The 27,230-nt window shown below is 45.7% G+C and overlaps 1 protein-coding gene across 2 annotated transcripts in view; it reads left to right on the forward strand.

Annotated features, from left to right (window-relative positions):
• Positions 1–24,994: 24,994 nt before the first annotated feature.
• Positions 24,995–27,230, forward strand: part of RGS6 (regulator of G protein signaling 6) — a 603,395-nt gene continuing 601,159 nt past the window's right edge. The window contains exon 1 of one of the 2 annotated variants that reach the window (XM_060620202.3): positions 24,995–25,070. The gene's annotated coding sequence lies outside the window, so the exon portion shown is untranslated. Of the gene's footprint in view, positions 25,135–27,230 lie in introns of both variants that reach the window. The other variant, XM_060620199.3, reaches the window with a different exon arrangement.

Genomic DNA, 27,230 nt, shown 5'->3' on the forward strand with positions numbered 1-27,230 from the left:
ACCTTTAGATAAAACCCCCCACGCCACTTGAGCATCCCAAAGCTTAGCACAGTGTAGTTTACCAAAAGAATAAATTCCACGCCGAGGTCTTTGGGCTCCACTCAGCTGATTCCTTTTGCAAGGACACAGTATCGGATCCTGTACAACAAAAGGCAAAACCATCTCTACTAATCTAAAGCTTTCTTCTTCTTCTTCTTCTTCTTCTTCTTCTTCTTCTTCTTCTTCTTCTTCTTCCTCTTCTTCTTCTTCCTCTTCTTCTTCTTCCTCCTCCTCCTCCTCTCTCCTCCTCCCTCCTCCTCCCTCCTCCCCCTTCTTCTTTCTTCTTCTTCATCCTCCTCCTCTTCCTCCCTCCTCCCCCTTCTTCTTCTTCTTCTTCCTCCTCGTCCTCCTCCCTCTTCCTCCTCCCTCCTCCCCCTTCTTCTTCTCCCTCCTCCTCCCTCCTCCTCATCCCTCCTCCTTTTCCCTCCTCCTCCTCCCTCTTCCTCCTCCCTCCTCCCCCTTCTTCTTCTTCTTCCTCCTCCTCCTCCTCCTCCCTCTTCCTCCTCCCTTCTCCCTCTTCCTCCTCCCTCCTCCTCCCTCTTCCTCCTCCTCCCTCCTCCTCCTCTCCTCTTCTTCCTCCTCCTCCTCCTCCTTCTCCCTCTTCCTCCTCCCTCCTCCCCCTTCTTCTTCTCCCTCCTCCTCCTCCCTCCTCCTCCTCCTCCTCCTCTTCTTCCTCCTCCTCTCTCCTCCTCCTCCCTCCTCCCCCTTCTTCTTCTTCTTTCCTCTTCTTCTTCCTCCTCCTCCTCCCTCTTCCTCCTCCCTCCTCCCTCTTCCTCCTCTCTCCTCCCCCTTCTTCCTCCTTCTCCCTCCTCCTCCTCCCTCCTCCTCCTCCCTCCTCCTCCTCCCTCCTCCTCCTCCCTCCTCCTCCTCCCTCCTCCTCCTCCCTCCTCCTCCTCCCTCCTCCTCCTCCCTCCTCCTCCTCCCCTTCTTGTTCTTCTTGTTCTTGTTCTTGTTCTTGTTCTTGTTCTTCTTCTTGTTCTTGTTCTTCTTCTTCTTCTTCTTCTTCTCATTCAACCATCAGTCCCTTTGCAACTAGGCTCCAGAAAGCTGAGTAGAGCCAGGATACCAATGACATGAGTCTGATTCACCTCCAGCGTGGGAGGAAGACAGAATGGAAGAGTCTTCAGGGTTAGTAAAGCAAACTGACATCATTGTCTCCCCAGGAGGTGCCCAAGGCTGTTCAGGGGCGAGGGGCGATGTTTGCAGAGGGCCCCTGAGCACTATCCAGGTAACCAAAGACATAGCTAAAGAGCTGTGGCTACCGAAGTCTGGGGAGTCTGGGAATTCACCCAGAGCGAACTGGGTGGGTGTGCGCCTTCCTCACTGAGCGAGGAGTGAGCCACCGCCTCTTTGATATCGGTGTGGTGTCCGGGGAAGCACACGCAGGCTGCCAAGAGTCCCCAGAGGAAATGATTCTGAGGATGTGGGGCTTGGCCGCTGTCACTGGCCAGTTCCTGCAGGCCCCCTGGAGTCCTGGCACAGAGCATCGGAGGAAGACCCCCCGGGGAGCAGTGACGCTAACCAGAAGTCCAAGGGGCCAGGACTACCCACTGAGATCACCCAGCTAAGGGCTGCACTTGAGAAGGGAGCCTCAGTAGGAGGCTTCAGACCTCCCACCCTGGCTCACTCTAAGGAAGGCAGACGTGGTTTTATGCTTGAGCCTCCGGGGATGGCAGAGGTGGTTCCTGAGTCCCCCTGGGAGGAGGTGAAAGTGGCAGTAGCGAGGTGGGAGTGCTGAAAGTCTCATCAGCTGCTTACCGCCTCCGCTGCCTTCCAGGGGACTTCTGGGTCAGAACGGCACAGCCCAGGTAAAGCTTCCTCCACGAAGACCCTGGTCCCAATGCCTGTGCTGTTTATGGGCAAGGAGCTATTGGGTGAGTTCAGGGCAGTTCGAATGGTTGGACCAGACCCGCAATCTCCACACAATGACTCGAGGGGAAAAAAATCCCCCACCGGGACATTTCCCCCAGAATCTTCCACTCACACAGATTGGAGGCTGGCACAGACCACAGGCGTGTGGTTGATAGGAGCCAAACTGCCCCCCCCCCCACCCCGAGACACCAAACTCCCTTTTGTGCTAGTCCCTGAGTGACTTTTGGGTTCCTTCCTTTGGCCTCCGTATTTGACGATTCTTCTTTCAGACCGTTCACGGCGTATCCCAAGGTAGGTCTTTAGAGTTCGACTTGTTTCTCTTTTGAGAGCCGATTCCCAAGAAGCCAACTCCCCAAAGATCACCTCTGTAGACTCCTCTCAACATCCATCTGTACTCCTGGCGACCTGTGGACCTGCCCACGCGAAGGCTCCTGTGACCCAGGTGTCAGCTCAGAGAGGAGAGAGGGGAGGCGAGCAGAGCGACAGGGCAGGCGTCCCCCCTTCACAGCCCTGTGGGGAGCAGCCGTGGGCCGCCGCCCAGCAGGACTCTGGCTCTGGCTGAGGCTGAGGTTTATTCGGTTCTATTTACAAGTGAACACAATACCGCCCCCTCTCCTTAGCCACTAGCTCCTGTTACTCTAAGAGGAGCTGAGAAATGAGCAGTTTTCCACACTTCCTCCCACGAGATCGGATAAAAGAAGAACCAATTCGGTGACTCAGGGCTTCCTTCTCCCACTGACAATCCCACCCTCCCGCCCGAGGGGTGCACACTTTCCCAGGACTGCACTAGCCCCATCCCGGCGGCTGGAAGGATTCTCTAATCAGGACGGAGAAGGGAGTGAGTCCTGTCTCCTCCAGCCCAGTCAAGTGCTTTTCCTCCCCTGGGGGCCTAGCCTGGAGTAAAGGGTGTCAAACCATTTATTTCCCTAGTCTGGAAGCCCAGGGACTTTCTAGGTCTTAAAGGGAGTTTTTAATCAAATGCTGCAATTGGGTAGAAACTAACAAAATTGAAGTGATTATTATGCCTAAATGTAGAACATCTATTCCAAACCCTCATAGAAACGAGGTGGGTTTTTTTTGTTTTGTGTTTTTTTAAATCATCTGTTTGTTTTATCCTTGCCATAGCTTCCTTTTTTTAAGGGGTGTTGACTTAGAATTCTATTTCTTCGAGTCCCACCAAGACTCTGGTCTGTGGCTGGTGTTGTGCTGTCTTACCAGACATGTGACATTTTTGATTGTGTTTCCGGATGTCGTCCACTTCACGGCCCATTCTCTTTTCTGGCCTCCACAGACCCCTCGTCTGGGTTCTCAGTCCGGCGGTCTGCTGAGCGTGAGGCTTAGGAAAAGGGAGAAAAAAAAGAACAAGACTAGAGCCCCTGAGCTGTAAGACCTCACAGGGAAAAACTCACTGTGCGTTTATGGGAGAAAGCTATCTTCATTCCCCCTCTTGGAAAACACAAAAATGAAAGAGCGTGGACATCTAACAGCCAAGTCTGAACTTTGTTTTATTCGGGAGTGAAAGATTTGACTGGAAAGAGGAGGAAGAGTCAGTAAAGAGGACCGGTGGCAAGCACAGGCTTTAATGGAGACAGAGCCAGCTCTGCTGTGTGATTAAAGGGAACTGACTTAACCTCTCTGAACGTCTGTATTCTCCTCTAGAAGGCAAGTGCGATAACTCCTCACAGTGGAGTGAAGATTAGCAGACGGGTGCTTAGCACACAGCCTGACATGGAGAGGCAGACAAAATCACAATCCCCCCAAACTAAAAGTGAACCCAGCAATTGGAGTACTTCCTCCTCTCCTTCCCTCCCTTCTTTCCGTCCTTCCTTCCTTCTTTCATTCCTCCCTCCTTTTTATGGTGGTAAGATAGCCACAACATAAAATTTTAACCAGTTTTAAGCGTGTAATTAAATACATTAATGTATGTACACTACATGTACATTAAATACATTCACGTTGGCACGCGAGCGTCGCGACTGGCCATGTGCAGAACGTTTTCGTCACCTCACACAAACTCTGTGTCCATTAAACACGAATTCCGCATTACTTCCTCTGCATCTGGGGACCCCTCTCCCACTTTCCGTCTCTATGCGCTTGACTCCTCTAGGTACCTCGTATAAGTGGGATCATGCAGTGACCCCACTTTGTGCCTGGCTCAGTCTCGTAGCAAAATGTCCTCAAGGTTCATCCAGGTGGTAGCCTGTGTGAGAATTCCCTTCCTTTTTATGGCCGAGTAACGTTCCACTGTGGGATTGTATCACATTTTGTTTACCCCTTCATCTGTTGCTGGACATTAGGCTGGTTCCCCCTCTTGGCTGTTATGAATAAGGCTGCTAGGAACATTGGACAGATCTCTGTTTGAGTCCTGCTTTCTGAACAGCACTTTTAAAAAGATGTGGTTCGTCATGAAGAATTATCCACAATTTGGAAGTAGGCACATTTGGATGTGCACTGGATGTGCATCCTGTGCAGGGCTGGGTTCTGTTCAACGCGTCTGTCCTGTGTCAGGGTGCTCTGATTTTCCAGGGACGTTTGCCGTGGTTTGATTTCCTGGTTATGCTCGACGCAGTTTACAACTCCGTAAAGGTGGAGGGTGCAGGGTAAGAATAAGCAGCCAGGAGCGTTCCAAGGGATTCTTGTCCAGGTGCAGTGCACATGATTACTGCCCAGGAGGAAAGAAAGTTAACTCAAAGGTTACAGTTAATGCGTTGGAAGATATCTTAGCAGGTTTACCGGAGGCAGGGAAAGAAATAGAAAGTCTGTATCATTTTAATAAGGACGGTTTTTGCTTCTTGGTCCATCTTGCTCTGCTTCCCCAAGAGTCCACAACAGTGTTTGTTCTGTGGACTTGCTTGTCTCTTCATCTACCAGATGTTGCCCCTAAACTGCCCTTCTTGAGGCCAGGCTTGGCCTTGGGCAAAACAGCCAAGAAACCCTTGCTCGTGTGCTAATGACACATTGGAGACATCTTCTTGTTCAGGCTCTTACCCGAGCTTTTACTTTTCTTTTTCTTTAATTTTATTTGCTTTGAGAGAGAGTGAGTGAGTGGAGGAGGGGCAGAGAGAGAGAGAGAGAGAGAGGAAAAGAAGGAAGGGAAAGAGGGAAGGGAAGGAGGCAAGGGAAGGGGCAGAGAGAGAGAGAGAGAGGGAGAGAATCACAAGCAGGCTCCACACTGCCAGTGCAGATCCTGACTTGGGGCTTGAACCCAGGAACCAAGAATCAGACGCTTAACCGACTGAGCGCCACCCAGGAGCCCCTGAGCTTTTACTTTTCTCCTCAGCTCAGTTTGAGGCAGTTTCCCTCTATCAGGGACATCTACATTTTAGGCTTCCCAGCTGGGACCTAAGTAAGCTCAGAGAAAGCTCAAATAAAGGAATTTCAGGCTTTATAAACCCATGCAATGTTTCAGCAGATATTTCCTAAGCACCTGTAATATAATTTTTATTTTATTTTATTTTATTTTATTTTATTTTATTTTATTTTATTTTAAATGCTATCTTCAGCCAGTATTGAGGCTCTAGCTAGCGGCCGGTCAGCTCCCCCTTTCCAGCAGCTGATTAAATCCACACTGCCAACCACTTCCCTTAGGGGTTCCCGGACTCCAGGGTGCTGTGTCCCTGTCACATTGCCCTCAGGCCAGGTACCTGGCAGCTAGGGAAGCCCCTATGCCCTGGAGCCCACAAAATGATTCAAGGTGACCAATCCAGGGAGAGCCTGAGAAACCTAGCTAAGCCTACCCCACTCGCCATTCACAAGCTGTGCCCTACAGTTCCAGCTCCTGCCGCCCTGTCCCCGTCCCTGGGTGCAGCCCTGTGTATGGCCAGCCTGTAAACAGAGTTCTGCCTTCCGTCCTCCCTCGTGTCACTGTGTTGTGTCCCACCACTGAAAGGGAGTCCCACAGCACTTCCCACGTGTCAGGGACTCTGCTGTATCTCGAGGGAATGTGGGCAAAGGGGAAATGGTCTCTGACCTCGAGGAGATTACAATCTAGTGGGAGAAACACCAATCCTTACATGAAGAGGTAAAGAAGAAAGTGAAGTGTCTTCAAGCTCCAGAGCATGAGGACCTGAGAACCCCACCAGGATGTGGTTGTTTGGGGATCGGAGGCTTTTGGGTCGAGAACACTTATTCTTTTTTTTTTTTTTTTTCAGTTTTATTTATTTACTTGAAAGAGACAGAAACAGCATGAACAGGGAAGGGGCAGAGAGAGAGAGGGAGGGAGAATCCCAAGCAGGCTTCATGCTGCCAGTGCAGAACCCGATGCAGGGCTTGAACTCACAAAACTGGGAGATCATGACCTGAGCCAAAACCAAGAGTCAGACGCTGAACCAACTGAACCACCCAGGTGCCCCAAGAACCCTTATTCTTTTCTTTTTCTTTTTCTTTTTCTTGTTTTTAATGTTTGTTTGTTTTTCAAAGAGAGAGAGAGCATGCACACACACAAACAGGGGAGGGGCAGAGAGAGGGAGACACAGAATCCGAAGCAGGCTCCAGGCTCCGAGCTGTCAGCATAGAGCCAGATGCGGGGCTCGAACTCAAGGACCACGAGATCATGACCTGAGTCGAAGTCAGATACTTAACCAACTGAGCCACCCAGGCACCCCCAAATCCTTATTCTTGATTGGAGTCTTCATTTCTGCCGAGAATCCTGCTTTCTCTTTCAACAGATCAGGCATATTTCCCTCCTGTAGTTCATTTCATGACTTAGGTTTGTGTGTCATGTTAGTTTGGTGATAGGCAGGGCAGGGTGTGGAAAAGAGAGAAGATCGCGAGTGAGCAGGAGGGGGTCAAACTGATATGTTGAGATTTTAGAACCAGCTCTCCTCTTGCCTCAGGAAAGTGGTCCTCTCTCTTCTAAGCCAAGCTGTATTTTGTCCTTCTCAGCCAGAGAATAAGGTCTATTCTTTTTTTGTTATTATTGTTTTAACTCAAGTGAGTTAACACACATTGTAGGCTTGGCTTCAGGAGTAGAACCCAGTGATCGATCTCTTACGTAGGACACCCAGTGCTCATCCCGAAAAGTGCCCTCCTTGATGCCCATCGACCATGCAACCCATCCCCCTACCCGCCTCCCCTCCAGCAACCCTGTTTGTTCTCTGTATTTCATAGTCTTATGGTTTGCCTCCCTCTCTGTTTTCATCTTATTTTTCCTTCCCTTCCCCTATGGTCATCCTTTGAGTTGGCACAGCTGTTGACTGTTCACCAATCCTGTTTTCCACCTTTTCGTCACCATTTGTCATGACTGAAAGAATCTGTGCCTGGATCTACTCACTTTCTTGTAGCCTGATAAGGACTCAACTCCCTGGAGCCAGAATTATGAGCTAGAGGCAGGGGTGTCTGGACACACAGGGCCAGGGTGGTGCAAGGACAAAGTCAGCACCCTAGAGTGATGCCTCCTCACTTTGTGTGTCCTAACCACCTCACTCGCCTGGCCCTGCCCTGCTATTCCCATCCTGGGGAAATGGACACATGGCCAGTCAAGAAACTCTCCAGTGTCATCTCCCTCCCTCAGTACAATCCTCAACTGGGCTCAGGCAACTTCACTCAACCCCCTTGACGCCCCTCGACCCTGGCCCTTCTTCTAACTCGCCTGTTGGAAGAAATAATTCTGACACTGTAAACAAATTGAAGAAAACAAACATTCTACTTTACTAACATGACCAAGTCCATTTCCCCCCCTTCATAAAGTTGCCAGACTAACTCAGTCCATGCTAAAGACGTGTGACACTGATTTCTGGAATGCCTGAGTGAGGAAATATGACAGCCATCTCTGGATTTTGGAAATTAAAAGTACTCTTCACTGCAGTTCCTACAAGAGCAAATTCTAGAAGAGGCAGCTTACTGTTTTGGGAGCTCAAGTGGTGGAAAGAGGGCAGAGCACATGGGGAAAGTCGTGGTGGTTCTCCCCAGATTTCATGAGGGCTCCCTTGGGGGGTCAGTAGGATTCAAGGGGGATTTGAGGAGGAATAATAATTGAGGCTTTTGAAGGGTTTGAAACACAAACAAGGGCTGCAACATTAATAATGCAGTACATTCCTTTGAACACAGAGGAGTTCAAAGCTGTTCTTGTGGGATATTAACTATTGTTTCTGGTGCCAGCTGCTTGCACAGAAGACCCTCCCCTTTGGCCTTGTTTTTCACCCGTAGAACATCTCTCTTTGGCCACAGAGGAGGACTTGTGCTTAATAGTTGGATAAAACTCCTTCCTTCTTTCCCTCCTACTCCCTCTTTCTCCCTCTGTTTCTCTTTCTCCCTCTGTTTCTCTCTCTTTTTCTTTCTTTCTTTCTTTCTTTCTTTCTTTCTTTCTTTCTTTCTTTCTCCTCTATTTCTCTGCCTCTGCCTTTCACTTTCTTCAGAAATGCATGTGATCCTAAATTCAAGGAAGGGAAATTGGCCACTTCATCCCCTACTAGTCATTAGAAAACAATTCATTCGCTGTTGAGGTTGAAGTGATTAAGGTATAAGCCATGTTGGTAACAGTCAATTGTGCTTCAATATGGCCTTTCCGGAATACCCCAGGTAAAGTAGCTCCACTGTCTACTACTCTCATCCACTATCTGAAACTTTTCTTTTTCTGTGTAAGAGTTGATGGTCTGTCCCTCCTGAGAGAAATTAAACTCCAGTGACTTTGCCTTATGCATGTATCACTGTGCACATCACATCAATTAATGTTGGCTCAATGAATGGATGAGTAAATGTATGAAGGAGTTGCATTTCAACAATGAGTAATTTAAATAAGTAGATACTAATGCGTTGAAATTCTTTTATTGAGTCATTGTTCCACGTAAAGTATATTTGGAGACATATGCCAGGCAGAGTGGTAGGCATTGAGGATAAGACAATGAACAAGACCAACATGGCTCCTGCCTCATGGGGCTTAGAGTCTAGTAGGAAATACAAGCAATAAACAAGTAATTCCAGTGTACTGTGTTTTTTGGAAGATGGAACTTTAATTTTGTTTTGGGGGAAAACAATTTTAAAACATGAAGGCTCCTGGGTATAGCTTGACAAATTCCTGAAAGAAGCCCAGGGTTTCTGGCAGGCCATTGTCCATTAGAAGTTGCTTTTGCTTGCATATAATGGAATCTCTATGATGGAAATGTAACCAAATTGGGATTTACTTTTCCTCCTGCAGAAACAGGGTGGTTAGGCAGCCCAAGGCTGGTGCAGTGGCTCCATGATGTTGTCAGTGTTTCAGGATCTTTCTCTCCTTCTGCTCTGCCATCACAAGCATCAGACTTTACTCCTCAAGGCTGCAAAAGGGCTGCTCCAACTCGGGTCCCGTATTTACTTTCCATCCATTACGAAGAAAAAGGAAGTGATAAGGCGGAAAGGGAGGTGCCTATCTTGGGAAATTAAAATCTTTCTTGAAGTCACCAGAGACTTCTTCCAAAACTGTGTCATGTGGTCATTGTCAGAGGCAAGGAGCTGGGGAACTATAGCTTCTTTACTTTGGGTAAAAGCTGTATCTGGGTGAGAGAGAATGGCAAATGCTACTCCATTACAAAATGGTTTCTACTACCAAGGGAAAAGAGGAGAATAAATACTGGGTAAACAACGAGCAATTAGCAGTCTTCCACAGAGTACTCATTCCCTCCCAAGCTTGTTCAGATGGCCTCACTGCGAGTTAGTGACTGGAAACAAGAACTTAGTGAGTCACACAGGACACAGTGTCAGGGGCGCCTGGTTGGCTCCGTCGGGAGACCACATCTTTAGGATGCTGGGGTTTCAGCAGCTGGTAACAACAGACTCAAGCAGCAGCAGCAGAAGCAGTGATAGGTCGTTGCCCTATCGTTGCCTGTCGTTGCCGTTGTCGTAATGCACCTGGTTAGTGGCAGCAGCAACCAGTATCTGGTGTGTGTTATATTAAACAGGAAAAAGGTTAGAATGATACACTAGGAGAGACCCCAAAATACAGTGTCTTGAGCAAGATGGAAATTTACTTCCCTTCTATGTAACATGCCAGAGTAAGCTGTCCAGGGCTATTTGAACAGCTGTCATTTTCACCTTGTGGCTTCCATCCCAGGATAAGAATGCCACTCAGTTATCTTCACATCTTGGCCAGAAGGGAGGGGAAAAGGCCAGAGGTGTATGTGCCAAATTTGTAAAAGCAAGGGCTGGAAATGGCACACACATCACTTCTGCTCATATCTCATTGGCCAGAAGCGGTCATGTGACTCCCTGGATGCAAGGGATACTGGGAAATGTAGTCTTAATACAGCATGTACCCCACTGAAACTATATACTAAGTAAGGAGAGGAGAATGGATCTTAGCAGACAACAACAACCTCTCCTACTTGTGAGGTCCCCTAGCCCCAAGGGGGTATCTTGATTCCATTAGTGATTCAGGAACGTCCAGGTCTGGCTTTTTGTGCGTTAGTAAGATTTGGAGTCCGTAAGAGGATGAAGATTCCAGAAAGAAATGAATGAAATGAAATGGGCAGATAGGAGCTCAAGTGTTGAACTAGTGGATAAGTCATGAAACTGCTGGATAAGAATTGAACTACTGGATACTACAGGAAGGCTTTTACTTGTATTCCATTCTGCGAAGTGGAGCTCCAAGTCTCAATAGTACAATGTGATGATTAATAAAGCGACCTATCTTAGCCTGGGCGCTCCAGGAAACAGAGCCTAAGGCAAGGATTAAAGTGCTAACCCTTTTTTTAAGGGAGGTGCAACCCCAAAGCAGGAAGAGTAAACAAAAAAGAAATGAAGCAAGGAAGACAGGATGCGATGTAATGCAATACATTACCATACTAGTCACCGCTTCAACGAGCTACAAAGAGACAAGGGACACAGCTCGACACAAGGGACTCAGCAGATGTGTTCAGTCAGCATCCAGGACTTCTCCTGGGAGGGTTTTAAAGAGAAACCATACCCTGGAGTAGCTAACAGGCAAAAAAGAGGAGGGAGACTTTACCTGTCTTCGTCTCTTTTGTATTCTAGTTCTCATTGATTAAGGTTCACCATGCACGAAGCATGAGCTGGCCCCTCAACCGCCACTCAAATTGGCCAGATTCCACGCTCTGCAGTACAATGTTCTTAAGTCCGCAAGTGGATGAGTGACTTGCTATAGGCAGGAAGCCAATCAAGAGAGAAAAAGAAGGAGGTGGTCAAAGGAATTTGAGAAAACGCACAGGTTCCTGTCCTGAATACAAGAATATCCAGGCTGTGATGGGACTTACAGGTTCCAAAAGACCTACTCTGGTCTGAAGCGTCAGCCGAGTCATTTCTTTCCCCTGGCCATTTGGCTGCCAAGGGGATGAACGAGATATAGCCTTAGACATATTCCTAAGAGTTCCTGTATTGTTGGAGCAACCAGAACGACAGGACTTAGCTTATTACCTCCCTAGTGGGAGTACCTAGGAGTTTTTGATATAGATCATCTTTTGACTGAAGCATTATTGTCATCTGGTACAGGTTGAGTGTAGAGAATAGTGCATCAAGAGACACCAGAGACATGTGCTATTTTCACTGCCCCACACTGAGAAAGAAAAATATAAATACACAAATAACATCACAACACAGCATGTGCTAAGTGCCAGATGAGTGATTGAGAATTCAGAGGATACAATTAGTAGGGTTTGCCGGGAGAGGAGCATGCTTCGTGGAGGTGGTCAGGTTTGATATGGCCCTTGAAAGAAAGGATAAATCTTGAACTACTGGGTACTATAGTAAGTATCTGGAATACCTCTGCATACATACAGGGGTTAGGTATGTTTGGACTAGGAGGAGGGCATTCTGTGTAGGGGGAAGGCACAGACAAAGATACGGTTGTTGGAAAGTACATGGTGAACAACAGCAGAAAGAAACGATGAGTATCTGCCTTTGTCTGAAGGAAAGATCGAGGAACCGCCGTAAGATGGGTTGGATCTTAAATTGTGGATATTCTTAAATACTAAGATGTGGAATTTGGATCATTGCCCTAAAGGCAATGGAGAGTTGCTGAGGGATTTTAGCATTCTAAGAACGGGACATTGGAGGACAATTTTTGATGGGTCGGGAGGAGGAAGTTGGAGAACATCCCATCATGGAAACCATCCCTTAAAAAGGACCCTTAGGGGTGCCTGGGTGGCTCAGTCGGTTGAGCATCCGACTTCGGCTCAGGTCACGATCTCAGTGTCCGTGAGTTCGAGCCCTGCATTGGGCTCTGGGCTGATGGCTCAGAGCCTGGAGCCTGCTTCCATTTCTGTGTCTCCCTCTCTCTCTGCCCCTCCCCTGTTCATGCTCTGTCTCTCTCTGTCTCAAAAAAAAAAAAAAAAAAAAAAAAGTTAAAAAATTAAAAAATTAAAAATTAAAAAAAAAAAAGGACCCTTAACCAAATAGGTCGTACCCACTTGGCCAAAGAGGATGGTTAAGTGGGGTGGGTACGCGGGGTCGTGTATTTCAGGGGATGTGAATTGCAGGAAGGAAAAGCATGGGGGAAATGAAAATGATTTTTCTACGTTGCTGTTTTGCCAAGCTTCCGATCTGAACAGACCAAAGATGTGGTCAGCCCTGATTCACGTGGAGTCCTTCAAACGCTCCGTGGGCGGCTTCATCAGTGTAGGAGAGGTCTGCCTTGAGGAACTGCAGGAAGTAGTCTTAGTCTGATTTTATGGCTCTGTACTCCAGGTTTCCTTTCAACCCCGCACAATTCTGTGGCACCTGTCTTCCTGTTAGGCCAACTGTCAGATGTGAGCGTAAGACCTTTGGTGAGCGTAAGACCTTTGTTCAAACCCACTCTATGAAAGGTTATTTTCCAGTTTATTCCTTTTCTAATCATGTACCTGCTGCTAATCTTCCGTGCGGTTAATTCTAGGGCTGTCTGCAGATTGTGCCATGGGTGTTTTATAACTGTTTCAACGTACTTTTTCAAAAGCATTTGGGATGTTTTTCCTGTAGTAACTTACCCTTCTAGAAAGTCTTTAGTTGCTGCCCACACACCACATGAGTCACAACAGAACTTGATTCAGAGCTAGTAAAACCTTTAAGAATAGAACTGTTATTGGTGGAAAAGACTTAGTGCAGGAGCAACTAAGGAGGATTTGATTCAATTTGGGCTTAAAAACAGAACATTATCTTCAAATAAAAATTTTCTTTCCATTTCAAATCTATATGTTGAGAGAAAATACGTTACTACTCTGAGGAACTTCCAGTAAAATCAAAGAAAGAAAAAATTGATTCCAGAATTAAGGGGTAATTTACTTCAATTTTATTTGATGTCTGGAGGACAGGAGCACTTTTCTAGATCTGGAAAGAAAAGAAGGCTCCAAACTTGTTAGGACAGATTGCCAGAACCACACAACAAGTCCACTTTTTTTGTTTGCCTAAGGCAATTCACAGAATATTCTCGTTTGTAACATTCACACCCAGGTCTCCTGTAGGACAATGAATCAGTCCTTGTCCTGGTTACCATTGCTATAAGACGAATTATTCCAGGGGCAGAAATTCCAAAGGGCTTGGCTGGGTAGTTCTCACTTGGTGTTTCTCACGGAATTGCTGTCAGATGTCTACCGTGGTTGCAATCATTTGAAAGTTCAACTTGACTGGATGGATGTCCAGGATGGCTTGTCACACGGCTGGCCACTGATGCTCCCTGTTGGCTGGCAAGAGTGAATACACTTTGGCCTCTCCAGTGGGACAGTCCCAGAATAGTCAGGTTTCCTTCATGGCAGCTGGCTTCCCTTGGAGCAAACACCCCAGCAGAACCGGATAGAAGCTATCTGGCTGTTTCCAGACCAACCACACAGTGCCGGTATTGGTTGAAGCAGTCAGCACCCCACCCCTCCACACACACCCAAGGAGAGGAGGCAGAGGCCCCACCTTTGACGAGAGGAGCATCACATAATTTGCAGCCATGAAAACAAAATCAAGAATGCTGCTATAGTCCTATGTAGACAGCCTTAAGGTCTCCCCGAGCACCTTTCTGGGGATTCCTATCAAGTTCACGTCTAACTCAGTTAGTATCCTGATACCCACTTAGCGGATCGTCTTGTCCAGCTTCTTCCCAGAGCCTCCTTGTCATATTTTCCCATTTCTTTCTTTAAAAAAAAATTTTTTTTAAATGTTTTTTTTGGGGGAGGGGAGAGTGCCAGCGGGGGAGGGTCAGAGAGAGAGGGGGACACAGAATCGGAAGCAGGCTCCGGGCTCCGAGCCATCAGCACAGAGCCCGACTCGGGGCTCGAACTCACGGACCGTGAGATCATGACCTGAGCCGAAGTCGGACGCTCAACCGACTGAGCCACCTAGGCGACCCTAAAAAAAAATTTTTTTTTAACGTTTATTCATTTTTTCAAGAGACAGAGACAGAGTGTGAGTGGGGGAGGGGCAGAGAGCAAGAGACACACACACAGAATCTGAAGCAGGCCCAGGCTCTGAGCTGTCAGCACAGAGCTTGACGGGGGCTCAAACCCACAAACTGTGAGATCACCGATTAACTGACTGAGTCACCCAGGTGCCCCTGCGGATCTTTCTATCTACTTGGATAAATCACCTGAAGGAAGCATCTCATCATTTTCTTAGAGCACTTTCTAGCTGATTTGGTTTTAACCAGTTAAGGGAGTCCTAACTTGCACGTAAAATGTTGGTCATAAAATTTTATTTTTGTATTTATTCCGGAGCAGAGATTTTAATATAATAGCTTGGTTTTTGAACTGTCTTTCAAATGACTACATTACACAGGAATCTTATTATGATACACTGAAGTAATTGTTTCAGTGAAGAGTCTGTGTTTTTCATCTTAGCAGAATCTAATTGCCCCTCTATTGCAAACAATACAATGGAATTCCTTCATGATAAAATATTATGGACAGTTCTTTGGAAACAATTGTAATGGGTTGGGCCCACATCACAAAAGGAAAGCTACTGAGAGCTGGTTGAATGCCTGAGAAATTGTGTTCTATCAAACATCTCAAGCAATTAGCCACCAATAAGCCTTGCAAAAATAGATGCTGCCCTGCTCTAAAAACTGGATAATTGCCAATAATCTTCAGCCAGATGGGTACCGCCTTCCTATTACCACCCTACAGTTTCCTTCTCAGTCTCCCCAGGTCAGCCTGAAAGTTATGCTCGTGTTAGTTGCCTCATAAGGAAGGGACTCAGATGGAAAGGGTGGAGACCTTCTTGTGTAAGGACTCAAGAGTGGTTTCTCTTCCTGTAGGAAGAAGTTCTGAAGATGGGTGGTGTCAGGGAAGGGCAAATGTCACAGTACAACCTGAGCGTTTCACACTGAGGGCTTCTGAGGGCGGGGACTTCGATTTGCAAACTGTTTAAACTGTTCTCTGGAGCAAAAGGCAATGGTACCTTTGGAAAGAATAGCGTGTCGCTGAGACGCCAATAGGGTTATGCAATAAACTAGGCCTACTTCCTTAGAAATTAGATGTAGGTTTTATAAGACGTTGGGTTGTCAGGGAATCCACAAATATAAAATGGTTTCTACAGTACAAGGGCAGTTTGTGGCTTTTCACGATGATTTTGTGTGAATGTTTTGTTTTGTATACAGTTTTGTCTTTCAGAAATAGTGTGACAGGATAACAGAATGTGCTCCACGTGCAGATGAAATGGCTGGAGCCAGCATCACGGGAGGCAGTGCTCTGCCCAAGGGTATTTATTTGCTATATTTTTTGTAACTGACTTTAAAACATTCGCGCGCAGACACTGTAAAATCTGCATTAGTCGGTTTTTATCTGCACTTCAGAGGCAGTTAGTTAATATTTGAAAGTACTCTAATCAGAAATTATACAGCAGAGGGATGGTTGATTAGCATTTGAAAGCCCTAAATCAAGTCTATACTCCAGAGATAGCTGGTCATGGGGAGACTTCAGCACCTTCCTTGTCTCTCTCTGATCTGCGTGGTGGGTGTCAGAATTTGGGCGCTGACGGAATGAGGGCTCTTCAAACGCGTGGATTTGCTGGAAGTGTTGTCTGGGCGCGTCTGCTGTTAAATAGAGTATAAGGATGTAGCGAGGCCGAGGCCTTCTCTCTCGGATCCCAGTTCCAAAGTTGTCATGTGCTCAGATGCTGATTGGAGAATTTCTACGACCCTGCTTTGGCTTGGCAGCTGAGTCTGCTGCTAGCGTATTCACATTTACTTTGAGTACACTTTACATGAAAGAAGCTATCTCAGCACCCAAAAGGGCAGAAATCTGGGACTTCATCGAGCGCACAGGATAGGATGTATGACTCTTTTTGTGCTTATATTGTTAAAGTAGCGTCTCAGGCAAGCTAACTGCGCTGCACGCGTATATCAAAGGTATTTTTCAAACTTGCTGCCGGGAAAGAGGCTTCTGAGCACGCTAACTTCAATATTTCTCACTTGATACATACTTTGTAGGGACAAAACAAAAACTGCTTCGATGTTCGCTATTCGTATGATTTTTTAAAAGGAGGGTTAGATAAAGATCACGAGATACCCTGGGAGACTGGTCACAGGTTGCTAAACAGTTCCTGAAGCTGACAGTGGATGGGTTAGTCGATGTATTCTCGGTGGAGAGCAAATGGCTCGCTCAAAATGGGTAATGTCAAGACACTGGAAGGGAGATTGTGTGTTAGGGTGTGTGTAGGGTTTGCGGATGCTGAGGAGGGATGATGTGGTCCTCGGAGCTCCTCAGGGAGCCATTACTGCTCCTGGGACTGAAGGGGCCGGGGAAGGGTAGACTTGAAGACAGAAGCTACCCATGAGGTGCTTTCTGCCAGGAGCAGAGGCTTCCCACGCAGGGGCATAGACCACCCACAGCATCTCTGCAGGGAGAGAATCAAGGCATGTATAACCCAACCCCATTCCGCTGCCCTTTCTGCCTTCCAGTCTCCTGCTGGTGCTTCTCCCCGGGCAAGACTCAACCTAAACTGCAAGGCCAGGGAGCCCAGGAATGCAGTCCGGGCAGGCTAGCTTCCAGGGCCCAGGAGGGTGGGGAAAGGTGTGGAGTGGAGCTGGAGGGGCCCACGGAAGATCCAGGACAGTAAATTTGCTAGAAAGGACTCTTGAGCTCATTGAAGTCTATCAGAAAATAGCCTATGTGATTTATCAGGAGCAGTAATTACCTCTCCAAAGTAGCAGCTAATCACTTCAGACCGCAAAGTCCTGCTTCAGTTCAGGGACAATTTTCTTTCTCAGTGTGCGTAGCAGAGATTGGTCTGACCCGGCTTTTATTGTAAATCACGACCTAGTAGGAGGCTTACTGCTTCATCTACCTACAAGTGGTGGTGGCTATGAGGAAGAGATTTCCTTCTTGATAGCTCATACTTGTGAAGGATTAGGTAAACTTTCTAAATCTTTATATTTCACATTCTGGTTTTTTTTCCCCCCTCATTGTACTTATTGCCGTTCATAGTTCATGAGTTTGTTGATCTGTCATTCTACCCAGTGACCGTAATCCATGAAGGCCAACGGCTATGTCTCTCTACACGGCCTACGTGGAGCTTCAGGCAAGTAATAGGTGCTCAGTGATTATTTACTACATGATGGAGTAAATGAGTGAATACTCTGGTTATCTGTCAGCAAGGCAGCATGGTTGAAGCGGTGAGAGTGTGGGTTCTGGAATAAGGAAAAATTAGGTTTGAATGTTGGCTGTACTTAGGAGTTGAGAAGTCCTAGCAAGTTGCTTAATCTCTCAAAGCTGTAATTTCCTTCTCCACAATGTGGTGATTATAAAGTTTAGCCACCTAGATTTACTCACTAAAGTTTGAATCAGACACACTGTTAAGGGCCTAATAGGGCTGGGAACGTGAAAGAAGGCAGTTGGGAACTAGAGGGACACCTGATGCTGTTCCCATACACCTGTTGTTAGTTTTTATTAAAAACATTTTTTTTTTCAGTAAGGGAGGACGTCTTTCAAAAGAGTAAGGATCATTAAAAAAATTTTTTTTTTCTCAAAGGAACAACCAGGGGCTTGGCATATAATATAAAGTCTTCATCTTTTGGAAGGTTATCGAAATTTCTCTCTTTGAAATGATCATTGGTCACCAGTGTTTAGTTCAATCTAGTGGAAATATATTCCGCAGAGTCTGAAACCTTTAGCATCGTGAGATAGGGTATCCTATGAAATTGACATCGTATATTCAATAGAAATGTTCCTAAAAATATGGAACACTTTTACTGATAATAACACATTTCAATGCATTCATCCTGTGATGAATTCTTCTCTAAAGTTAAGAATGACCCCAATATTATTGTTTTAAATACAATTCCCTTTAAGCGATGTTAATGTGGGGAAAATATCTGGTGATGTCCTCTGGGCTGGCTTTCCAAGTACCTGTCAGTAAAGCACCCTCTCCCCTTAAAAAAAAAAAAGTGGCCTTTAAATGTTTTAAAAAAATCATACAAGTCGACCATAGAAAAAATAAGAAATAAATGACAAATAGATGCACAAAAGCAACTTTAAAAATGTAAAACCCATCCAGAAGCAAACTTTTCAAGTGTGAATTTGTACTTACCCATTTCTTGATAAACTTTACTAAGAAAACTCTTCATCAGAGCTACTTTTTCCTCCCTGGAGTATCAGTAGGGTTTCACCAGTCTGAGTGAATACTTTTGTAAACTGGATCCCTTTTGCAAATTTCCCCCACTTTCCCACTGCCAGAAAACACTGTTAAGAACCTGTGGGTGTCTCTCCAACATTGACTTTAACTCCTCCACAGTAAGTAACAACTATGTTGTTTAGATGGAATTGCCCCAACCCCTCAGTTTTAGGGATGGGCACTATGTGGTTTGAGCCAATCCAGGTAACCTCATTTTCCTTTGCTGATGTGATTGGTTCAAGCAACCCAGCTTTAGCGCAATTAACATGTGTTTTTTCAGCCACAGGGACTGACTCACAGGTGATCCAACCAACTGGTAACTTGAAACTTTTGCTGGGAATTCTAGGAAACAAAATTTTCTCTCCTGGATGTGAAACGTGGATATAAAATCTGAAACAGTTTAGCACCCATTAAGGAGGGCAGCCCAGAATATAATCTTTAACTTTTTAAAGATGTAAGATGTAAGTGATCATCTTACAGTTGGATAGAAAGATGGCTGCAATTTTCATCTCTAAAATCTATAAACCATGTAAAGCATTTCATACATTGCCAGCACATGGTAAACACGTGAAAATGTCTAACCCAATTATTAATGTTGTTTCCAATCTGACTTATAGTTAATCTGACCAATAAATTCTTGTCTACGTGCCAATAGACATAGGTTACCTATTGATCATTCTTCTTGCCAATTAATATATACACGTCTTAACAAAGATATCTTAGAGACAATATATTCAGTTGTTGTCACTGGAGCTAATGGAATGGCTCCAGTGGTTGAAAGCTCAGGCTAACATAAAGTGAGCTTCCTCAAAGCTGCTTGGGTCAATCCCCATCCCACTCCCACCTCCTCATCTGTCGGTTGGTCTTGTGCACGAAAGCTGTGGATTGCCTACATAACAGCCATTCCTCCCTGCTAACAGAAATCTAATTTTGTACATTTATTGGTCATATGGATGTTTTAGGGGATTGGATCTTGATAATACCAATTTCCAGGCCAGTGATTGGTTTAGAAACGGGTGTGTCATCAATTCTGGTCAATGAAATGTGAGGAAAGCCTTTTTGCAGGGCTTCTGGATGGAACATTCCGTCTCACAGCTCTTGGGTATTGATATGTGAGGAAGTGATGCTTGAGGTTGCTGCAGCCATCTTTCTTTTTTTTTTTTTTTTAATTTTTTTTTTTCAACGTTTTTTATTTTATTTTTGGGACAGAGAGAGACAGAGCATGAACGGGGGAGGGGCAGAGAGAGAGGGAGACACAGAATCGGAAGCAGGCTCCAGGCTCCGAGCCATCAGCCCAGAGCCTGACGCGGGGCTCGAACTCACGGACCGCGAGATCGTGACCTGGCTGAAGTTGGACGCTTAACCGACTGCGCCACCCAGGCGCCCCGCTGCAGCCATCTTTCTATCATGATGTGTCAAGCTTGAAACAGAGTCTACATTCTGAGGAGAAAAGCACGAATAACCTATTTTCTCCTCTTAGATGTTGTTCTTTTTATTCGGAGAGACGCAGGCTGTGGAAAAACATGAATTGCCCCACTCATTTCGTAGACAAAAAATTTACCAAAGGTTCTTTTGGCAGCTCACTCTTCACGGTGACTTGAGTGGCAGCATATCTTATTGGGTTTAAAGAAAAAGCAAAACCTTTTGTTCCTGTAGGATGTGGAGACTTGGGTACCTCAAAGAGAACTTTGGGTATCTTTTGGCACATTTTAATCAGTACAGTTTTTAAAAATCTGTATACTCACGAAGAAGTGTGAAACTGTTGGGAAATATAAGATTCAGACACGGAAAAATTCTCTTCCTAGGAACAGGGAGGAAAACTCTTGGAACTACAATTTTTGGCAAAGTCAATATAGATAGAGAAATAGAATAGATGCTGTTTCTGGACATGAGAAAGAACATAAATCAAATATATAAGCTTATGTGCCTTTTGCAAGTGAAAGGTTGTGTGGTATTTATTTAAAGGCAGATCACTCCCTCTCCGAGACTAAATGAGGAAGAGATTAATTGAAATCTTAATGGAACATAAAATCGGGCATTGGCGATGTTGGCCTGCAACCATTGTAGATTGACAGATAATGCAGCCAGTCTGTTTACCTTATTGGAATGAGCCCTGGGAGGTGATGTGCCTGCTTCCTAATCTAGGAGTCTAATGTTTGCTTCTTAGATTTTTGTTGACAGGCTGATATCCTGACTCACTGGATCAGCCAGGTCTGAATCCTTTCTCCTTTGTTTCTACCTACAAAAGATATACTGGCCTGGGTCTAGGCATGGCAGGGTTAATTCCAACACTGTATTGAAAAGAACTCCAGGGGCACCTGGGTGGCTCAGTCGGTTAAGCGTCCGACTTCGGCTCAGGTCATGATCTCGCGGTCTGTGAGTTTGAGCCCTGGAGCCTGCTTCAGATTCTGTGTCTCCCTCTCTCTCTGACCCTCCCCCGTTCATGCTCTGTCTCTCTCTGTCTCAAAAATAAAAAACATTAAAAAAATGTAAAAAAAAAACAAAAAAAGAAAAGAACTCCAGGAATCTGGGGTGAAGGAAGACCCGCTCCTGTCAACAGCGGTGCTTCCTTTAAAACTGCATTAGGGAGGGGCGCCTGGGTGGCTCATTCGGTTAAGTCCAACTTCAGCTCAGGTCATGATCTCACCATTAGCTCGTGGGTTCGAGCCCCGAGTCGGGCTCTGTGCTGATAGCTCAGAGCCTGGAGCCTGCTTCAGATTCTGTGTCTCCCTCTCTCTCTGTCCTTCCCCCCACCTCTCTCTTTCTCTCTCTCAAAAATAAATAAACATGAAAAAAAAATAAGACTGCCTTAGGGAAATGATGCCTTTTGAAGAAAACATGTGCAGTCGTCATCCATGCCTCTCTAAATGGCAGTCACCTCTATAATTACCTGACTTCTTTTCCTAGTTGAGCTCCTTGAGGGAAAGGCCTTTCCCTTATGAATATCTTTATCTCCCTCTTCCTGGTATACTAGGTGTTTGATAAAGCCCAGTTGGCTGACTGAGGTCAGCCTATTTTCCAACCTACATTTGGAAAGGTTGCGTTCATTAATAGTAAGGCTCTAGATCAAGATCACTAGGGATTGACAGATTCTACTACATCTGACATCCAGTTTGCTGGGATCAGATAGAAAGTGAGTGTCCCACTTGGATGAAGGTACCTCCTGAGAGAGAGGTCCTAGGGTCGGTCAGACAAATCATGGCATCAGGCAGCGAGTCTGAATGGTGCTGGGTGGGAGGCCAGGAGCCGGAGGAGTGAATGAACAAGTGGAGTTCTCGTCTCTTGGGATCCCTTGTTACCATTACCACTGCTGAGCATAATGAGTGTGTCATTGCCGATCCACATAGCCACACGCTAAATGTTAATAAAGCTTCTTTTTATCCTCCCAGAAATTAGGTAAGAAAAATGAGTAAAAGTTCTACCATTGTCTTCGTGTACCGTACTTTTTTGCACATCCTACTGTAAAGACTCCTTGTCTACACATGGATAAACAAGATCAATACAGTCTCTGCCCTCATGGGGTTATGATCCACTGGGAAAATTAGAAACAAACAGGCTATTACAATAGCATAATACCCACATTGAAATGTAGGACTCGATACTTAATATTAAAATAAGTGAATATTAACCGATAGATATTGTGGAAATTAATAAAACAAAACTCCTTTAGAATGGAGTTGGAGGCCGGCAGGGGGAGCTCTTACACCCTAGCACTCCCGGTGACTCCTAGACCAGGAAGAGTGGGATGTGGCCACTACTTTACTATTCCAGCAGGAAGAAGAAAGACTTACCTCCTTCCCTGGCAATAGCCCAGCCAATGGAAGACTGTCACAACTTGCCAATGAGAAGCAATTATACTTCCAACTCCTAATTTCCTCTAATGGACTTTGTGTTTGTGACAGCCATCCCAAATTCCCTGTTTCATTCTTTATAAAGGGGTGTGCTTCTTTGCTCAGCGGGACTTGTCCGTGGTTTTGCAGTAACTTACTTGTCCTGGACTACAATTCTTTGCTATTCTCCAAATAATCTCCTCTTGTTGGCTGTAAGATAACTGGCAGATTTATTTTTAAGGTCAACACGACTTTTTTGTAAAATTACGCAAAAATATTTCTCAGCCACTGTAGCAGACAATCATGATTTCTGCTACCCAGAATCTATTTCGTCTTTTTCTAGGAAGGAGATCTTGGGTTTTTTTCTTAGGAAATTATATCCGCTTCCCACTGTACTTTTAATCCATGGGGTTGGGTTATCCCTTCACCAGATCTAGGGATAGGAAAATAATCTCCAGATCTAGGGGTAGGAAAATCATCCAGATCTTAGCAACATTGTATTTGAATCCCTAATCAGCGAGAAGTAGTCATGTGACCCAAGCTAATCCAATCAGAGATAATCCTGGGATTTTTTTTTTTTTTTTAATGGAATAACCTGGACAAAGGAGTTCTCTTTTCTCTCCTTTTCTCCTTTGGTTCCAGACCTGGAATCAAGTATGAACAGTCAGAACTTCAGGCAGGTATCTTCTCCACGAGAGGAGAGAAGGGTAACCAAGATGGAAGAAATGTAACATTCCAGAGGCAAAGGCAGAGAGACTGAGTTTCAATGATGTTTGAGCCCCTGAAAACCTTGGAGACCAGTTTTACCACTGTACTTTCCATTTACGTGAGCCAATAGGTTCTTGGGTTTTTGCTTAAGCCAATTTGCGTTGGGTTTTCTCTCACTTAACAACCAAAACTTGGTACCTAATTTACAAATTTGCAGCTGCTCTCATTTACGGGTAAGCTAACTCTGGTCTTGTCTGATGTCTGAATGGAACTCACCTTTCCAATATCCCGAATTTTTCCTGGATTTATATTTAATATTTGCTTTTCATCCCTGGGCTTTTTAACAATGATGGTGAATTCTAGATACCGTTATCCTTTCTCCTCCCACCCCTATTGTGATTTTAGCTTTCCTAGCCTGGCTTTTCCTCAGGCTGCTTTGGAATTACATGTAATGCCCACTGAAAGTGCAGATGGCTGGGCCACATGCCATGAAAATCTGAAGATCTGCACTTTAAAAATGCTCCCAGATGGGGTGCCTGGGTGGCTCAGTTGGTTGGGTGGCCGACTTCAGCTCAGGTCAAGATCTCGTGGTCCATGAGTTCGAGCCCTGTGTCGGGCTCTGGGCCATCAGCCCAGAGCCCGGAGCCTGCTTCCGATTCTGTGTCTCCCTCTCTCTCTGCCCCTCCCCCGTTCATGCTCTGTCTCTCTCTGTCTCAAAAATAAATAAAATGTTAAAAAATTTTTTGAAAAAAAAAAAAAATGCTCCCGGGTGATACTGATCTAAAGTTTGAAAAATAGAGTCCTAACATTAGACAAGGGTCCTTTCTGCTCTTCCCCCAAAACCCATAGGTCACTCTCACCCTTGATCAGTTTCTCTTCCCATCTATGGATAGACTGTAAATGAGAAACAATAGAACTACACGGACTTCTCATTGGCTAGCATGACCCTGAGCTTTCCCTGTCATCCACTTAGCTAGGAAAATTTTCCTGGATGAACCATCTCAAAAGTCAGATCTTTGCCCTTTGGAAATCTGAACTTAGGGGTGTCTGGATGGCTCAGTCAGTTAAATGTCTGACTCTTGGGGCACCTGGGTGGCTCAGTCAGTTAGGCGTCTGACTTTGGCTCAGGTCATGATTTCACAGTGCGTGGGTTTGAGCCCCACATCGGGCTCTGTGCTGACAGCCCAGAGCCTGGAGCCTGCTTCTGATTCTGTGTCTCCTTCTCTCTCTGTCCCTCCCTGGCTTGTGTTCTGTCTCTGTCTCAAAAATAAATAAACATTAGGATAAAAAATAATCATCTGACCCTTGATGTTGGCTGGGGCCATGATCTTGTGGTTCACGGGTTCGAGCCCCACATTGGGCTCTGTGCTGTGTCAGCGAGAAGCCTGCTTGGAATTTTCTCTCCACCCCTCCCCTCCTAAAATAAATAAATAAACTTTTTAAAAAATTTTAAAAAAGGAAAAGAACGAAATCTGAACTTATATCTTCTAACAAGATACACTGATGTGATCTTCTGTATTCTTTGCAGCTGTAGTTTTTGAAAGGGACACAGAATTTCTAAAACTCAGCTCAAATCAGAGATTGAAAAATATATAGCTAGATAGAACATAACATGATATTTAAATATTTCCCTTTTTCTTTCCCCTTCTATGGGAGGCAGGAGAGGTCTGAGGTTGCCCGCCCTCTCCTCAATCCTGTGGGCTTTTATAGCAGTATAATATCAGGGTCTTTAAGCAACAAGGATTTCCTCAAATTTGATGGATTGTTGATGACTGTGATACATGAGGCTGAAGGAAAAGTCATGGGACAGACATAGAAGCCAACTTTGAACTGTAAGCCTTTCCCATGACCTGTGCCCCCAAAATAGTAGCTCTCTGCCGGCGACCATCTGCAGCCTTGATCTGACCCTGACCCAAACATTTGGCATGTGGAAGCTGGCCCAGAGCAAGCAGATTAATCTCCCAGTGCTCACAGCCTTTTCTTGGACTTCTGTGTGTCACACAGTGATCACTGTTTAAAAACACTGATAAAATTCAAGAATGTGCCAATAATAACTCCCTCATCGTGGGCTGAGCTGGATTTCCAAAGCACCAGAAGCTGAATGCTGATCCTCCAGGAAAGATGGTGAGCAGGGTGCCATTGGGGGCCCTCAGGACCACCTGACTCCAAACCACAGGACTGGTCCACGGTAGGTCAGGGAGCTGTGGGTGGGGCAGAGTGGATGAGAGAGGACATCTCCCCTTTTACATCAGCTTTTTTTAACCTTCCTTTGCCTTGAAGGTCCGGCTGCTTGTCTCACCATTCCTGTCTCCCCTGATCCCCCATGGAGACAGATTCCTTAAAGCTTCAGGGGTGCCTGGGTGGCTCAGTTGGTTAAACATTTGACTCTTGATCTCAGCTCAGGTCATGATCTCACAGTTCATGAGTTCAAGCCCCGCATTGGGCTTTGTGCTGACAGTGCGGAGCCTGCTTGGGATTCTGTCTCTCCCTCTCTCTGCCCCTTCCCCACTTGCTCTCTCTCTCTCTCTCTCTCAAAATAAATAGACTTAAAAAAAAAAAAAACTTCATTTAGAAACCTTTGAGTCACCTGCCTTGACGCCATTAATTTTCCCTCTCTGCCCTCGCTCTCTAAACTTCCTCCACAATACAAGTGAGTGTCTAAGACTTCGTTTGCACAGAGATGTTAGAAAAATATGTATTTTTTAACTTAATAGGGAAAATGACGTATGAGACCTTCCATTTGAATTGAGAAACTGAGAGAGGCACTGTGGTTTATGTAGGGACAATTCCTTTGGAAGATCCAGGCAGAAGTCAGACTGGTTTATGATGAAAAAGCACAATACTAATGTATTCCTAGCACTTCAGGGAAATTCAGGGAACCTCCTTCCCCCAGTCTATCGTCTACAGAACATATCCCCAGTTGAATGCAGTAATACTTTCTCTTGGAAAGGACCTGTGCAAGAGAGGGAGGCTTGGGTCTTTCAGGGGATTGATGTTTATTTCCTTCAAGAAATACTGAGTGTTTCTTGTGTTCCAGGCATGATATGAGATATGGAAGATACAAGGATGGGCAAACAGATGTGGTTCCCGTTTTCGTGGAGCTACCATCAAGAGGGGTAACACTAGTAACCAATTAATCATTAAATAAATGTGCAAAGGAAGTGGTGACGAGTGCTGGTAAGGAGAGATCTCCATGGGGCTAGGAGAGGCAATACGAGAAAGGATTTGACCTCGTCTAAAGGGTCATAAAAAGCTTTCCTAAAAAAGTGATGATTGGGTTGAGGCCTGAATGATGAGCAAGAATTAAGTCGATAAAGAAGGAAGGGGAGGTGGGGCACCTGGGTGGCTCAGTCGGTTAAGCGGCCGACTTCGGCTCAGGTCATGATCTCGCGGTTCGTGAGTTCGAGCCCCTCATCGGGCTCTGTGCTGACAGCTCAGAGCCTGGAGCCTGTTTCGGATTCTGTGTCTCCCTCTCTCTGACCCTCCCCCGTTCATGCTCTGTCTCTCTCTGTCTCAAAAATAAATAAACGTTAAAAAAAAATTTAAAAAAAAAAAAAGAAGGAAGGGGAGGGAATGAGCTGGGGGCCCTGTGGGGACCTGGTGAAGCACAAGGAGTAAGGACTCTGCATTGGATCAGGGAGAGTGAAGGGGAGAGGGGCTGAGGTTGGAGAGGTCCCAGGGCACAGATCAGGGAGGACCTTGCTTGTAGACCACGTCAAGGATTCTAATATTTATCATACAAGCAATGGGAAGCCATTGAATAGTTTTAATTGGTGATAGTGGTCCTGATAGTGGTGGGGGATGTGTTCAGCTTTGTGTTGGAAAAGATTGTTCTGGTGGCCGTGTGACTGGGTGGGGAGAGGGTAGATTCAAGGTAGAAAGAGCAGGCAGAGGGTCTTGTAGCATCCCAGGAAAGTGATGGAAAGAGACATTGAAGAGGGAAAATCAACAGGGCGTGGTGTGTGTGGTCCCCTTATCACCTTCAAGCTTCCTCAAGTGTAAATCTGACAGGAGCCCAAAGGAGCATGCCCGTTGGTGCACGAGAGAGCACGTCAAAGCTAAATTACAATGATCTGAAGAAAGAGCACTGGTGCAAGATCCCAAGGAGCATTTTCCAGCCCTCCTGCCTCTTCAGCATGAGCAGGCACCGAAAATGAAGTGTGAGGGAAGGAAGCAGGCACCCAGGTTATTTTTAGCAAGCTATAGGAAATAGCCAACATTCTAATTTGAATTCTTCTCATTAAAACCCAGAGCCTAACCCCACACAGTTCTTGTTTCTAATGT

Source organism: Panthera onca, chromosome B3 (assembly GCF_046562875.1).
Source record: "Panthera onca isolate mPanOnc1 chromosome B3, mPanOnc1 haplotype 2, whole genome shotgun sequence".
NCBI classification, from domain to species: domain Eukaryota; kingdom Metazoa; phylum Chordata; class Mammalia; order Carnivora; family Felidae; genus Panthera; species Panthera onca.